The sequence below is a fragment of the Callorhinus ursinus genome, unplaced genomic scaffold, assembly GCF_003265705.2.
Source record: "Callorhinus ursinus isolate GAN/ISIS: 27379988/994484 unplaced genomic scaffold, GSC_fseal_2.0 scaffold52, whole genome shotgun sequence".
In the NCBI taxonomy this organism is placed as follows: Eukaryota; Metazoa; Chordata; class Mammalia; order Carnivora; family Otariidae; genus Callorhinus; species Callorhinus ursinus.
The window spans coordinates 9,511,814-9,518,129 of NW_027397114.1; positions in this window are offsets into that span (position 1 = coordinate 9,511,814).

Here is a 6,316-nt window from a genome sequence, read left to right on the forward strand (position 1 = left end):
TTTCTGAGTACAGATCCTTTGCCTCTTTGGTTAAATTTATTCCTAGGTATCTTATGGTTTTGGGTGCAATTGTGAATGGGATCGACTCCTTGATTTGTCTCTCTTCTGTCTTGTTGTTGGTGTATAGGAATGCCACTGATTTCTGTGCATTGATTTTATAGCCTGCCACTTTACTGAATTCCTGTATGAGTTCTAGCAGTTTTGGGGTGGAGTCTTTTGGGTTTTCCACATAAAGTATCATATCATCTGCAAAGAGTGAGAGTTTGACTTCCTCTTTGCCGATTTGGATGCCTTTGATTTCTTTTTGTTGTCTGATTGCTGTGGCTAGGACTTCTAATACTATGTTGAATAGCAGTGATTATAGTGGACATCCCTGCTGCATTCCTGACCTTAGGGGGAAAGCTATCTGCTTTTCCCCATTGAGAATGATATTCGCTGTAGGTTTTTCGTAGATGACTTTTATGATATTGAGGTATGTACCCTCTATCCCTATACTCTGAAGAGTTTTGATCAAGAAAGGATGCTGTACTTTTCAAATGCTTTTTCTGCATCTATTCAGAGGATCATATGGTTCTTGTTCTTTCTTTTATTAATGTATCATATCACGTTGATTGATTCGCGGATGTTGAACCAACCTTGCAGCCCAGGGATAAATCCCACTTGGTCCTGGTGAATAATCCTTTTAACGTACTGTTGGATCGTATTGGCTAGTATTTTGGTGAGAATTTTTGCATCCGTATTCATCAAAGATATTGGTCTGTAATTCTCCTTTTTGATGGCGTCTTTGTCTGGTTTTGGGATCAAGGTAATGGTGGCCTCATAAAATGAGTTTGGAAGTTTTCCTTCCATTTCTGTTTTTTGGAACAGTTTCAGGAGAATAGGTATTAATTCTTTTTGAAATGTTTGGTAGAATTCCCCTGCGAAACCATCTGGTCCTGGGCTTTTGTTTGTTGGGAGATTTTTGATGACTGCTTCAATATCCTTAGTGGTTATAGGTCTGTTCAGGTTTTCTATTTCTTCCTGGTTCAATTTTGGTAATGCATCCATTTCTTCCAGGTTATCTGATTTGCTGGCATAGAGTTGCTCAAAATATGTTCTTATAATTGTTTGTATTCCTTTGGTGTTGGTTGTGATCTCTCCTCCTTCATTCATGATTTTGTTGATTTGGGTCATTTCTCTTTTCTTTTTGATGTCTGGCCAGGGGTTTATCAATCTTGTTAATTCTTTTGAAGAACCAGCTCCTAGTTTCGTTGATCTGTTCTACTGTTCTTTTGGTTTCTATTTCATTGATTTCTTCTCTGATCTTTATTATTTCTCTTCTCCTGCTGGGTTTAGGCTTTATTTGCTGTTCTCTCTCCAGCTCCTTTAGGTGTAGGGTTTCCTGTCTGACATTTTTGGCAAGAATGCTTCCTGGGGATTGTTGTGTTCTTCTTGTTCATGCTGTAACACAATGCCTCATATCGGCCTTGCTTCACCATTGATGCTTAAACTCTTGTGGCTTCTGTATCCCAGGGGAAAATTTCCCAGGTGAAAAAACAAGACAGTGCCTCATTCTGAGCTGAGGTTTTTCACTTGGAATTCATTGGGTAGACTTTAGGAAGTTAGTAAACATCTCTGAAAGTGTGTGCAAAATTGTCTCTGCATGTTCATATGTTCACTCTTCTGAGAGGAAGTTAAGCTTTCATTAACTTGTCAAAGGAGCATATAAATAGAAAAAGCTAGGATCCAATGGTGTAAAACTTAAACGGTTCATTCTCTCACTGGCCTTTAGTTACCAGTAAGATGTGTAGGATTTTCATGTTTTGTAGGAATGCAACATTGGACTTCAAAAATGAACCATATTTATCACCTGTCTCATACCCATCACTTTATAGACAGGAAAATAAAGAAGGAAAGTACTTTGAGCAAGGGCTCTTGGCCAGTTAATAGCAGAGCTAGGACTAACAGAAGGATTCCATGACATTGTTGCAGAGCTAGCCTCTCTACTTTATTACTATTTTTTTAAAATCATAAAGCTGTTTCTTCGGATTCACTCACATTTTTGCACTTGTGGGATGTCGATTCATGCATTTGTTCATCTACAAATAGCCAGCTCTGTTTAAAATGTTTCTGTTCCTTTTTTCTCCTGCCTTTAAATTATGCATCTTGTCTCTGATTCCATTGCTACTTAAACTCCAAAGCCACACATAATTAGAGTTAAAATCCTCTAATTTAATTCACTTAATTATTTATTTTATTGGGAGTTTCCTTTAGAGGTGCCCTGGGCTAGACTGATGAGACACAGTTCCTGCCTTCAAGCATCCTTCAGTCTATGGATATGGAGGTTTCGTTTTGCTTTGTTTTTTGCAGTTAGTACTCTGTTAGTGACATAAACTATTGTATGAGGGTCTGTGCTAGGGGTGCTTAGGAGCAGTTCCTGATCTTTACCCATTTAGACCTTGAATTCAGAGTTGTAAGATCTCAGAGAGACATGGCAGTTCACATTACCACCAACAGAGAAAGCCATGTTTTCCTGGTTGTTGGGATCTTTTCACCCAGTAATGATGAAGTCATCCTCATCTGAGTGACAGATTTGTCATTCAGTCCCCCATCGTGGAGCTTGGGGAGAATGGGTCGGCCTATCCCATGATACTGAGAGTTCAGTCTCATTTATCACTATCACTTTTTTTTTAAATTTTAAAAAATTTTTTATTTTTTTATTTTGTTATGTTAATCACCATACATTACATCATTAGTTTTTGATGTAATGTTCCATGATTCATTGTTTGTGCATAACACCCAGTGCTCCATGCAGAACGTGCCCTCTTTAATACCCATCACCAGGCTAACCCATTCCCCCACCCCCCTCCCGTCGAGAACCCTCAGTTTGTTTTTCAGAGTCCATCATCTCTCATGGTTCGTCTCCCCCTCCAATTCCCCCCCCTTCATTCTTATCACTATCACTTTTAAAAAGGGAGGCCCATCCCCTCCCTTTTCTCAGTTTCCTTTTCCAGGTGCCACCAAACCTCTCTCAGAAGGTAAGAGATGTTCCAGCCAGATAGCTGCTTTGAAAGGAGTGCCGGGACAATCTGGGCTAAACTTGGCTTTAGAAAGATCCCCAAGTCCTTCTGCACTACCTTTGGCATGCCACCCAGCCTCTTAAGGTGATTTTGTTCATTTAAGGCTGCAGAAGACAAACAGATCCTACCAGTGGATGGGAGTGCTAGTGCAAGACTGAAATGATTTCATCTTTTTTCTCCTTTTTATCATCTTAATCTGGTGAACATGATAGGTAGCAGATAAATCCTTATACAAGGTAGTTGTCATTGATAATCCTTGAATTAACCTGCACATTAGCTTCAGTGCTCGTGGGGCATTCCTTTCTTTTGCCATTTAACAGACGTTTTGAGTAACTGTGATGTTGGTTTGCTGAGACATCATGTCATGTGGTTTGCTGAGGTCTGTCTTAGTAGTTTTTTTTTTCTTTTAAAGATTTTATTTATTTGTCTGACAGAGAGAGAGAGAGACAGCAAGAGAGGGAACACAAGCAGGGGGAGTGGGAGAGGGAGAAGCAGGCTTCCCGCTGCGCAGGGAGCCCGATGCGGGGTTTGATCCCAGGAGCCTGGGATCATGACCTGAGCTGAAGGCAGATGCTTAACGACTGAGCCACCCAGGCGCCCCTGTCTTGGTAGCTTTTACCTCTAGTCCAGTGTGGTTCACGTTGCGACATAGTCAGTGTATGGGGGGTTGTGGGAAGGTCTTTGTGCTCCAGGATTCTTTCCCACTTGACAGTTGTTGGTGCCTGAAATCCAACCATTTATTTGTTTGGTTCACCAAAATAGTGCTTCCTATTAAAAAAAAAAGAAGACCTTAATGTGCTGTTCACCTTTTTATTCATTCATCCATTCCTTCAACAAGTATTTATCGAACACCTGCTCTAAGTGATTGGAGCAGAGAGAGCAGGGGGGAATGGGGCTGAGATGAAGCTGGAGGCACACAGGTGTGAGAATGTTCTGGGCTTTCCCAACCCTGAGTATTTTGATCTTAAACATAAGTTTCCTACAGAAAGATTTTAAGTGGGGGAGTGCTCTGCCATGATCACATTTGTGTTTTAAAAAGATAACCCCGGCTGCCTTGTGGAAGTTGCTTGAGAGCCAGAGTAAATGTGTGGGGGTCCGCTGGGAGGCTGCTGCACCTATCCAGAAGCAGAAGAGAGACAATGGTGGTTTACTCATTATTTTTTTGTAGGAAAATGATTTGGTGAAATACACAAGGATATTTGAGGAGTAGCACAGCGTTAGTTTTCCGCCATGAAAAAGAAGACGTTGTCATAAAATTCAGTTTGTTTTTGATTCTTATGGCATCCACATTATGTACGTGCTGCGTTGACCTTTCCTATAGGCTTATATCAGAAGCACGGTGTTGAGTATGCTGTCTTAGATGGTACGTGCTTGAGACTTGTCCTAATCAGTCTGCTTTTAGACAGGAAGTAGACTAATCATATAGTTGGCCAAAATATTCTTTTGTTCAAGGCTCTTAACCTGTTTTATGGACAAGTAACTACTATGATGGACTCTCTGTTACAGATAAAAGAATTTACACAGTAAAAGGATATAGATTTGCCTGAGGTTGTCCAGTGTCAGTGGCAGAGGGGCTCTGGGGGCCCATCCCCTACTTAACCACTGGCTTCAAACTTCATCCACGTATTTACTGTGACTTCATGTGTGTTTATAGTATCTTTGCAGATTTATTTCTAGGTTGCTCCTCTTAATGTTTGTGGGTGATGTTCTTCTTACCTATTTTCTTGCTTATTACTATTCATGGCTTGGCTTTTGGTTTGGGAAAATTGGATTTATTCTTTCCCCATTCTCTCCTTTCTTTTGGTTAGGAATGATCACTTTTTCCTTTCTTTTCTTTTTTTAAGATTTTATTTATTTACTTGAGAGAGAGAGAGAGAGAGAGCAAGCGAGAGAAAGAGCACAAGTGGGGGAAAGGGGCAGAAGGAGAGGGAGAAGCAGACTCCCTGTTGAGCAGGGCTCGATCCCAGGACCTCAGGACCATGACCTGAGCTGAAGGCAGGCACTTAACCAACTGAGCCACCCACGTGCCCCAGGAATGATAACTTTTTCTATGCTTCTAGTTTCAAAAAGTTCCCTGCCCCTTTTAAAAATCACCCTGACGATGCTATATCTTTTCCATATCTTTGTTACGGTGTGGATTAGTGGAAGGGACTTTGGCCTGGAGGTTAAAGACCCTACTCTGCTATTAACACACTGGGTAATCTTAATCTCTTGGTCTCAATTTTCTTATCATTAAAATGGAACTACAAATCTTTTCTGTAATTAATAGGGCTGTTGTTGGGAGTGAATGAGTTAATGTACATACATGAGCTGTATAATCTATATGTAATGTACATACATGAACTATGTAATCTGCATGCTATGTACACACACAAACTATGTAATCTGTGTACAGTATACATCCATGAGCTGTGTAATTGGCATTTAATGTACTCATATGAACTTTGTAATCTGTAACCTTTAGTGCACAGTTGAGGGTAGAGGATAGTGATGATTGTAAATACTCCTTGTCTGCCCTGCAGCCATGATCCCACAGGTCTTGAGAGAGAGGAGACCAGTGAAGTTGTCAGGAGGTCACAAGGGCTCAATAAAAAAAGCCTTACTTAACAGGCATACTTCTGTCCTCAGATGAACTCAGAAATAAACATTAATTGCAAGAGTTTACATTTTATAGATAGAGTCCATGTGAAGGTTATTAGTCTACGTTTATGCTGATGAAAGTTCTAGTTACCAGCTTCAAGTTCAGATTTTGATTCTGCCATCTGCTGCCCAACCCCTCAGGCCTCAATTTCCACAAATGTGAACTGAGTTTAATACTCTGATGGATAGGGGTTATTGTGGGGATTAAATTAGATAATGCATGCACTGCACATAAAAAGTGCTCAGTGGTGCTTATTAAAATATGTGTGTGTGTGTTTGTGTGTGACTGTGTGTGTCTGTGTTAGAATAGTCTATTCTGGTCAGGTAAAATAAGCCTACATCACTCTGTGTTCTGGCTTCAGACAGTTTGCTGGAAAGTTATATATTTTTTATAGAATGCTCTAAACTTACACACTGTTTCAGTATCCTTGGTGTCTTTTAAATTCTCAGTTTTCAATGAATTATATCCCAGTTTCTTTGCTTGGTATATTTTATTCTTACCCCTACTAGGTTATCTGTTTAAAGTTACTTATATTTTAGGATGGACACTTTTTCCACTCCGAGGAAGTTACTAGAGCATTTTGTTTATGACGTGTTATAATAACTGGGGTTTAAGG